Source organism: Lipotes vexillifer, unplaced genomic scaffold (assembly GCF_000442215.2).
Source record: "Lipotes vexillifer unplaced genomic scaffold, Lipotes_vexillifer_v1.1 scaffold153, whole genome shotgun sequence".
NCBI classification, from domain to species: Eukaryota; Metazoa; Chordata; class Mammalia; order Artiodactyla; family Lipotidae; genus Lipotes; species Lipotes vexillifer.
Window position 1 is genome coordinate 3,021,608 of NW_006774670.1, and position 7,289 is coordinate 3,028,896.

Sequence of the window (7,289 nt, forward strand, 5' to 3'; positions counted from 1 at the left end):
AAAAAAAAAAAAAAAGAAAAAAAAAAAAAATCAGCCATGAAGTTTCAGCTAAGAGGTACGTATTCCTTCTTAGCATAAAAGATTTTGACATTCTCTGCTTAAGAGACTTTTAAAGTGAGAGAAATTTAGTATAACTCAATAATGTTGCGGTGATCAGTGGATGCAGTTTCCTTTCTCTAAAAGTAGAATATCAGCTGTTCAGCTGAGTTGTTGATGAATTGATTTGACCCAACCTTAAGGATGTAGCTGAAAAACAGTAATAATAAGATCAACATTTTTCAGGGTTTTATTATCCCTTGATCAAATAAGTCTATTTCAGCTTTTAGTTACTAATCAATGTTCCACTAATGCCTTTTACAACAATTCAAAACGACTTGATAGAGCCTCATAAGAGTTGATTTGGTTAATTTTCCCCTTCACATAGGTAAATGTGATCAAATGTATTTTCATTTAGTGAGACCTAAGGTGGTTTAGGATTTTTGAAGTTTATGGACAGATCTTTTATGAAACTGAATGAGAATTTTCAGCAACACTTCCATGATCTCTAAACAAAAGAAAAATCTGAGAGTTGATTGAAGATCAGAGCACCTTGTTAAGTTTAACATCAATTTCAGCACAAAGTTATGTGCAATTTGAAGGATAAAAATGACCAGTCTAAAATGATTTACCCACATAGTGTAGATGATCATTTGTCCATTCAGTTCTTAAGGGGGCTTTTTATGCCTATAGAGATCATTTTTTTTCACTGGTGGTTTTGGAAACTGAGGGAGAAAATGCAGTTTTCAGAATGTGAGCAGCAATGCAAAAAAGACCATCAACTGTATAACATGGCCCAATTATTTATGAGATTTTCAAGAATCTTTTCTTTTTTTTGCTATATGTTGCCTCTTTCTTAATCACAGGTTTGAAAGTGGACTACTGAGTTGAAAGGAAGAAAAGCTGAAGAAATGAGTTTATGAATTTAGTTCCATATGGAAACCTCCCTTACACATCTCAGTACATAGCAGTACATAACATATGTAGATTAATGATTTGATTTAGATTAAATATGATTTGTTATTTAAGTACAAAGATAAATGATTAATATCATCATGTTTCCCAAGCCATAAAAACCCAACCCTTTAAAATATTTAAAGAAGCTATATATCATATAAAAGCATTTTTTATGTTCTTTTCTCTATGGTTTGCTGTTGTGTTGCTGTTGTCTGAAGATTTGAAGTAGATTTCTGAATCTTTTGGAAAATTTTTAGTAGAGTTAGTCCCATGGGGAGTTTTTGCCACTTGATCATGATCTTGCCCGGGAAGTAAACATAAGGCAGATAACATGTGAGGCATTTAGCATGACACCTGGCATATACCATCTATTTAGCATTTGCAAAATTATGTATGGTATGCTATATAATTTCTGCATTCAGTATTACACAAATCAGAGACATTTTTCATGTAAAATAAAATGTCTTTAATCACTAACATAGAAAAAACTCGGTGTTCGGCCAAACTTCATCGTAATTGCAAAATATTTAGATTTTTTTAAAAACACTGATGAGGAAGCTCAATCTTTGCCCCTTTTAGCAGATGTGAGTAATTCTCAAGACAGCTCTAATGGTAAGAACTGGGGACCTGCTCCTTTAACGCACATGTGCTGAAATGTTCTGTTTCCCAGCTTTATAATTAAAGATTATTTCACATTGATTTTCAGCACAGATAAAATTTAGCTCACTTAAGATATGACAGCCATCATCTCTTATTTTCATTAAACATGCTCTAGAGCGGGTGGTTATAGAAATAAGATAGGAATTAGCATCTGAAAGTTTAAAGATGATTGCAAAATCTCTTCCTTAGAAAATTATGGGTTTCCCTTGGCTTAGCTTACCTAAAATAAATCAGCATTGCTCCAAGTGGCAGCCTCTGCTGCCTGATGTATCACACTTGAGTGTTCATCTACATCCACAAAAGTATGATTTCCGCTATTCCAAAATATAAGCTGTGTCTCGCTCTTGAGATGTGGGGACAATTGGCTGAGTCTTTTACCAAAGCCCATATGCCCCCATATAATTTGCCCACTTTTTCTTCTCTGAATGTGTCTCAGCATAAATGCATCTGTTTCACCATACATGCTCCTCAAAGCATATAATTGCCTATGCCTGGTAGCAAGCTTTACAGTAAAATTAAAAATTTAAGGAACTATTTCTAGTTCTGTTTTAAAAATAAATAAAACTTTGTCTCTATAGGGCCATCAGACAAATCAAGTTAGTTCTTTCACTAATGATCATTTCCTGTGGTGTCCATTCAACAAGAAAAAGGGTCAGTTCATGTTGGCTGGCTTTCAATGGTGGCTCTGTCAGCATTTGGAGATTATGAGAGTTCTTGGCCTTGTTTCTTTGGGACCAAACACTGATGCTCTGTGGAAGAGGGTCCATGAGATGCTCAGGATTTTTTAAAATTCTCTAAGTTCTCATATGTCTTTCTGTTGGCTTCTGGAAAACCAAAGAAGTAACCATGGAATCAAAGGCATACATCTCACTGTTCATCTTTCTCACTAATTTCAGGATATGGGGCCACTGAATTGTGCACTACAGAAAACTTATGATTTAGTAGCACTTGTTACTTGGTATTAGACAAGCCAGTAATGGAGTTCTTATAGAGTCAAGGCTGATTTGACATGGGTAAAAAGAGTGAAGTGCAGAAAGAAACAGATAAAGCAAGGGTGTAAGGAGAATAGAGACAAGAGATCATTTGGTCCCAGCAGATAGAAAATGTGACCTTGGTCCCTGACTTTATGGTTCCTACTTCTTGTAGTTAATGAGACATCTCTGAATTTCCTATCCTGGTAGGCTACGAGATACCACCGCTTCTTTCCAATAGAGTCTCCAAAGCATTCAATCACTTGAGTTTGTACTACGTGCCCTGCATTGTAGCAGGTACTAAGCAGACAACATATATATATATATATATATATATATGGAAAGAGGAAGTGCAATCTGTTATGGAAGCATATAGTTTGGGTAGCATGAGTCATTAACCTAGTCTGGTAGAGAGGAATATCAATACTGGTTAAGAAGGATCTCTTTGAGTAAGTAACTTGTCAGCTGAGACCTGAAGGATGATGGGCAATTGACTAGGAGAAGGGAGAGGGGAAAGTGAAAGCATTCCAAGCAAAGGACAAAAGAGCTGCAAAAAGCCCGAGGACAGAGAATTGGTATTTTGAGGAAATGCTTATATAAGGAAATCCAATACAGCCCAAAAGGAAACTGAAGAATAAGTAAGAGTCAAAACTTGGGAACGCTTTTTTTAATTACTGTAGATTTATAATATATTTTGAAATTAGAAAATGTAATGCCTCCAGCTTTGTTCTTCATCAAGATTGCTTTGGCTATTTGAGGTCTCTATGGTTCCATTTGAATTTTAGGACTTTTTTATATTTCTGTAAAAAATACCATTGGGATTTTGATGGGGATAACATTGAATCTGTAGATCACTTGAGGTAATTAAAACAGTGTTTTACTGGCATAAAGACAGACATATAGAGCAATGGAACAGAATAGAGAGTCCAGAAATGAACTGACATATAAGTAGTCAACTGATCTTCCACAAGGATTCCAAGAACACACAACGGGGAAAGGATAGTCTTTGCAACAATGGTGTGGGGAAAACTGAATATCCACATACAAAAGAATGAAATTGGACCTTTGTCTTATACAAAAATAAACTCAAAATGTATTAAAAATGTAAATGTAAGACTTGAAACTGTAAAATTTCTAGAAGGAAACAGGGTCTTAACAATGCTTTCTTGTTCGTGACACCAAAAGCACAAACAAAAGCAAAAATAAACATGTGGGACTACATCAAACTAGAAAGCTCTGCAGAGCAAAGAAAACAATCAACAGAATTAAATGGCAACCTGTGGAATGGTTTGCAGACCATATATCTGATACGGGGTTAATATTCAAAATATATAAGGAACTCTTACAACTCAATAGCAAAATATATATATAACCCAAATTAAAAATGGGCAAAGGACTTGAATAGACATTTCTTTGAAGACATACAAATGGCCAACAGATATATGAAAAGATGCTCAACATCACTGTCATCAAAGAAACGCAAATCAAAACCACAATGAGATATCACCTCATATAAATAATAACAAATTAACATATACACCTTAAATTTACACAATTTTATGCCAAGCATATTTCAATAATTTTTAAAAAGGAAGACTATTCTCAAAAAACAAATTAACAAGTATTGGGTAGGATGTGGAGAAATTGGAAGCGTTGTACACTGTTGGTGGGAATGTAAATATTGCAGCACTATAGAGCTACTATATAATCCAGAAAGCCCACTTCTGGGTCTATGTCCAAAGGAAGGGAAATCACTATCTCAAAGTGGTGTTTGCACTCCCATGTTTATCACAGCATTATTCACAGTAGGCAAGGTATGGAAACAACCTAAGTGTCTGTTGATGGATGAATAGATAAAGAAGGAAATCCTATCATATGCAACAACATGGATAAGCCTGGAGAGCATTATGCTAAGTGAAATGATCCAGTCACTGAAGGACAGATACTGCATGATTCCACTTATATAAGGCATCGAAAATAGTCAAACTAATAGAAGTAGACATTAGAATGGTGGTTGCTAGGGGCTAGGGGATGGGGAGTGGAGAGGGTGAGTGGGGATTTGTTCAATAGGTATAAGTTTTTAGTTATTCAAAATGAATAAATTCTAGAGATCTACAGTACTACATAGTACCTATAGTTAACAATACTGTGTTGTGCACTTTTTAAAAATTAGGAGAATAGATCTCATGTTAAGAGCTCTTACCACAAAAGAAAGAAAGTGGGGCACACAAGAAACTTTTGGAGGTGATGGGTATGTTTATTACTTTTGACTGTTGTGTTGGTTTCATGGGTATGCACATGTCCAAGCTCATCAAATTACGGACATTAGATATGTACAGTCTTGTATATAAGTTATATTTCAATAAACCTGTTTTTAAAATCTTTGGGAATACTTTTAAGAACTCTGGACTTTATTCTAAAAGCATGGAGAAACTAAAGTTTTTAAGAAGGGTTGTGACATTTGCGTTTTTCACCATTTAGGACAAATTAAGTCTGTTGCATTAAATACAGAGGGAGATGATATTAACTGGGACTAAAGCCATAGTTCTCAACTGGGGGCATTACTGCTTCCCAGTGGATAATCGGTAATGCCTGGAGACATTTCTAATTGTCACAACTCTGGGGGGCAGGACGAAGAGCCGTCATTGACATCTAGTTGGTAGAAGCCAGGGATGCTGCTAAACATCCTACAATGCACAGGACAATCTACCATAACAAAGAATTATCTGATTGAACATGTCAATGATGTGAAGGTTGAGAAACCATGGAGTTGATTGAAAGTAATGGAAATCAAGAGAAGTGGCATATTAGAAAGATATTTAGGAAGTAAAATCAATAGGATTTAGTGATTAGACAGAGTGGTCAAATGTAAGAGTCAAAAAAGCTTGACTCTTAGGTTTCTGGCTTGAGCAAGTAATTGGTGGTTGGTGATACCACGAACTGATTTAGGGGACAATTTTGGAAGAATAGATTTTATATGGAGTAGAGTGGGAAAACTGAAGAATACCATGTTTAACATTTTGCCTCTGAGGTGCCTCCAAGACATTTTGCCTCTGAGGTGCCTCCAAGACAGCCAAAGGACTTTTCTGGTATACGTGTGTATGAGCATTTCTGAGACTCAGGAGAAGCACAGGATGGAGTTAAACATTTCGGAGTTGTTATGAGGAATAAATTAGATACATCAAATGAAGAGCTTAGTACAGTGCCTGGCACATTATAACCAACCATTAAATGTTACTATTACTGACAGTATTGGAGTGATTAAATTGAAGCCAAAAGGGTGAATAAGATTGCTTCAGGAGGGGAAGTAAAATGAAAGAGAAGAGGATGGAGCCCTAAGAAATACTCAAAAAAAGGAGCAGGCAGAGGAGGAGCTAGGAACTGATTATGCGAATAGAGACGAGACGTGGGAGGCAAACCAGGAGCATGTGTGTCCCATGAAACAAAGGGAGGAGGTGGTTTCTAGAGGAGTTAGTGGTCAACCATACCAAATGCTTCTCTGAGTTCAAGTAGATTGAGAATTAATCATTTTTCAAATACATTTGAAAATTAGGTCTTTGGTGTTCTTGGAAAATGCTGGTTTGGTAAAGCACCGAGGAGAGATTGGAGTGGTTTGGGGAGTTAAGAGGAGAAGAAATTGTAACTTTTCAGCAACTCTTTTGAAAAGCCTCTTTTTTCTCCAAACAGAAAGCACAGAGAGGAAGAAACAAAAGAGTTCTCAATAGAAATATTTGACGAGAAGAAAACCTTAGCTTGGTTGTCATTGCCATATACTGAATAGCTGCTCTCTTTTGGTCACTCACCTTGGCATTTCATACTTTTGAAAAAGAAACATGAAGGAGCAATGATATAAATGAGGTGATCTGTGTATGGAAGGGCATGGACAGAGCAAATGCTGTAATTTTTCATTGCTCCAGAATCAAAAGCTAATGACTCAGATTCACCTCTCTGCCTTGAACGTACTTTGGCTGAAGGTTAATCACATAAATTCCTGTGAGTCAACATCTGCCATGTCCTGGAAAAATCTTGTCAACCATTCCAATATTTAGAGCCCCATATGATGATTTTCAAAATTTCCTGAACCATCAGAATCCTGCCAACTTCAAACGTTTCTCGGGTTAACTCATTTCTACCCAATAAATACTTGGCTGCTGAGAAACTAGAAACTATTGCCTTTGAAAATCAGGGATTTTAAACTGAGGAATATGGAAGACTGCAGAAGGAAAGAGGAGAGCCAGAGTATGACCAGAGAAAATGGATATCAGAATTGTGAATGGATGCTTTTGCCAACCAGACAATCACATCAAGTCTAAAATAAAAGGAGACCTCAGTTCTTTCTCCCCATTTTTCTCTCAAACTACCTTTTTGCCTAAAAAATATCAGGACTTACATGTGGTCAGCTCACCTCTAGACCAAAACGTAAAAACCAGTGGGTGTTTTGAGTTCACATTTCAACCCATCACAATACTAATTACTATAATGATGACCCAGACCAGTGTTTTTCAAACTGTAATGTGCATACAAATTCCCTGGGGACCTTATTAAAATGCAGATTCTGATTCAGTAGATTTGGAAGGGGGATCAAGATTCTGTAGTTTTTTAAATATATATATATATATATATATATATATATATATATATATATATATATTTTTTTTTTTTTTT

At 35.8% G+C, this 7,289-nt stretch overlaps 1 pseudogene; it reads right to left on the reverse strand.

The window, feature by feature from the left end:
• The window catches only part of LOC103073465 (transcription elongation factor B polypeptide 2 pseudogene), a 125,838-nt pseudogene that overhangs the window by 117,691 nt on the left and 858 nt on the right, over positions 1 to 7,289 (reverse strand).